Genomic DNA, 3,227 nt, shown 5'->3' with positions numbered 1-3,227 from the left:
TCAGGGTTTTAAACCACTGAGCAGGAGGTTGATAGGGAATCATTGAGAAAAGGTAGTTTAGTTTAGGTAAAACCATCATTTTTACCGTTGCAACTTTCTCTAAAAGAGATATGGGTAAGTTTCTCCATCGAATTAGATCATTTTCTATTTTCTTTAATAGCGGGATGAAATTGAGTTGTATTAAGTCTGATAGGTTGGGAGAGAAGTTGATACCTAAGTATCGTATGTTACCGGCTTGCAATGGTGCTAGAGTGGTTCGTTTAAATTTACAATTAAGCGGTAGCACCGTGGATTTTGCCCAATTTATTGAATAGTCTGAAATACAAGAGAAATTGTCAATAAGGCTGATAACTTCAGTAAGTGAGGATTGTGTATTTTGAAGAAATAACAATACGTCATCGGCATATAAGCTTATTTTATGGTCAGATGTTGAAGTTTGGACTCCTTTGATATTATCATTTTGCCGAATTGCAGCTGCCAGAGGTTCTATGAACATTGCAAATAGTGAAGGGGAGAGAGGACAGCCCTGTCTGGTTCCTCGTTGCAGATTAAACCTTTGAGAGGTCTGGCTGTTTGTTCTGACTGAGGCGCACGGAGAGCTGTATAATGTTCGTATCCAGGATATAAATGAATTCCCGAAACCAAATTTTTGTAGTGTTGAGAATAAGAAACTCCAATTGACCCTGTCAAATGCTTTTTCTGCATCTAGCGAAACAATTGTTGTTTGTAGATTGTTGGCGTTAGTATAGTCTATCAGATTGATAAATCTACGTACGTTGGAGGTTGAATCTCTACCTTTAATAAACCCTGTTTGGTCAGGATGGATTATATATGGAGTAATTTTTTCTAGTCGTCTAGCTATTGCTTTACAAATAATTTTAAGATCGGTATTGATTAATGATATTGGTCGGTAGCTAGTCGGAAGCGATGGGTCTTTGTCCGGTTTGAGTATGAGGCTAATGTTAGCGGAATTCATGTTTGATGGGAGAAGTCCAGTATTTAGGATCTCTCTAGCCATTCTATTATAGGTCGGACCAATAGAAGGCCAAAGTGCCTTATAAAATTCTACTGGGAAGCCATCAGGTCCTGGGGCTTTATTTACTGGCATTTGTGCCAAGGCTTCTTCAAATTCCTCCTGAGTGAGATCTGCGTCCATTGTAGTAGCCTGTTCCTGATTTAATTTAGGGAGCACAATACTATTAAGGAAGTTATCTATTGAGGCTTCTGAAGGATTATTATCGGAGGAATATAATTTTTTGTAGAATTTTGTAGAAAGAAAGTATTTTGCTCATCTCCAATGGCTGCTAGGTCCAATGAGTCAAGGAATTCTTTCATCTCACAATCTTCTTTAGCCGTGGGTTGGGTATATAGATTTTCATAGTAATCTTTAAAAACCCTATTTCTTCAGGTTCAAGTAGTAGCTGTTTCGTTAATGGGTCTCTAATTTTACATATTGCATGAGAAGCTTGCTGGGCCTTTATTCCTCTTGCTTAATATTTGGTTGATTTACAGCCTGATTCATAGTGGGTCTGTTTAATGAATTTCAGCTTTTTCTCAACATCTAGCCTCAAGACATCGTCTATTTCCCTTCTGACACCGATTATTTGTTGTAACACTGTATCGTCCTCATTGCTTTTGTGTTGCTGTTCCAGAGTTGTTCATTGGTTTACCAGCTTCTTGTAACCTTCTTCTCTATGTGGCAGGTGGGTTTGCCCCCACCTTCGCGTCATCAATCACACCTGCGCCGGAGTGCAATCTTTGCGTCCCTCAGTGCGTTTACATGGTACTTGAGAAATTTGAATTATTGCCTAAGTCCGATTATGATCGGAGTTTGAGAACTCCGATTGGAATCGGAGAACTCCGATTGAGACACCCAGATAATGCGATTGGAATTCTAATTTCTCGGCCATGTATACGCCTTAGTCGGACGATTAACTGGACAACGCAAGTGCGCACGCGCCACCGCACAACTACGCCGTCTAACAAAACAGACGGCGCGAAACAACCAGCAAACGCGAATAAGAATGTTGACATTTGGAGAGAGGATGAGACTGGGACGGTGCTTTCTCTTCTAAAAGAGATGGACATATTAAAATAACACACAACAGAGACCTTTTTTAAAAGGGTAGCGCAGCAAATGCAGGGCTCCGGCTTTGCGCAGCCCTGAACAAATACGTATTCCTTCGTATTTATATTTCTACCTTTTCGTTCACATTTTTTGTAAGTTGCTGAGAGAGATGTGTTTCCTGTAGATCAGGCATGGCCAAACTACGGCGTGTCTCTGTCCGGCCCGCGTGAAGGCAGTCAAAAATCTAACCTAACTTAGAAATGACACTTGAACCTGCAATGAGTATTTTAGTCGTTCTAAATGAGTCCAACGTTAGAAAAAAAGGAGCGACCCGGACTTCCCACAGTCTCTTTTCTATTAACATGGGAATTCAATTTTAATAATTTGTCAACTAAAAACACCGGTCATACTAGAACATCCCTACCAGCTTTCTTCCCTTTATTCTCTGAATTTAATCAAAGAATCTTTGAAACTCTTGTAGCTTTTCTCTGGCTCGTGTCGCTGCTGATGCGTAGCCCCTCCAGGATCCCTCCTTGCACTGCCACTCCGTCGTAGTGCGGGGCACCGAGTGCCCTCCGCACCCGTCGCCACCGCCGTCTTCTCCGCCAGGCCGCGTCTCGCCAATTCCTCCTTTACCTCCTCTGCGCTGTTGTAGGTTCGAGTTCCCGTATCCCAGTGGGTCCTCATCTTGGTGAATGGCGTCTGGAACCAGATGCCCTTCTCCTTCAGGATTCTTTTAGCAGTGTTGTACTCCTTTCTCTTTTGGACCATCTCTGTCGCGTAATCGTGATGGAATGACGGTACTTTATTCCCCAGTTCTATTTTCTTTGTCCATAGCTCTCTCAGGACCCTCTCTTTGGTAGTAAATTCCAGAAAGTTAACAATGATGGGTCTCGGTTGGGCACCGTCCGCTGGCTTCTGTGCAAATGAGCGGTGTGCTCTCTGAATTTGGAAATTAAAATCTGCTGGCAGGTGCAGTTCGCTTTTCAGCAGGTCTTCCACAAACTTGGCCACATATTCTCCCTCCTCTCCTTCAGTGACTCCATAGATACGTAGGTTGTTTCTCCTCGGCCTGGACTCCAGGTCAGTTAACTTGTCCTGAAGAGCTTTTTGTTCTCTCAGTGATATGACCAGAGCGTCATTAGCTTCCTGTGCCCAA

This window comes from Nelusetta ayraudi, unplaced genomic scaffold, assembly GCF_046127955.1.
Source record: "Nelusetta ayraudi isolate G7.1 ecotype Tasmania unplaced genomic scaffold, CSIRO-AGI_Nayr_v1 ptg000139l, whole genome shotgun sequence".
Taxonomy (NCBI): domain Eukaryota; kingdom Metazoa; phylum Chordata; class Actinopteri; order Tetraodontiformes; family Monacanthidae; genus Nelusetta; species Nelusetta ayraudi.
The sequence above is the reverse complement of the archived record's forward strand: the minus strand, read 5'-3'. Positions refer to the sequence as shown.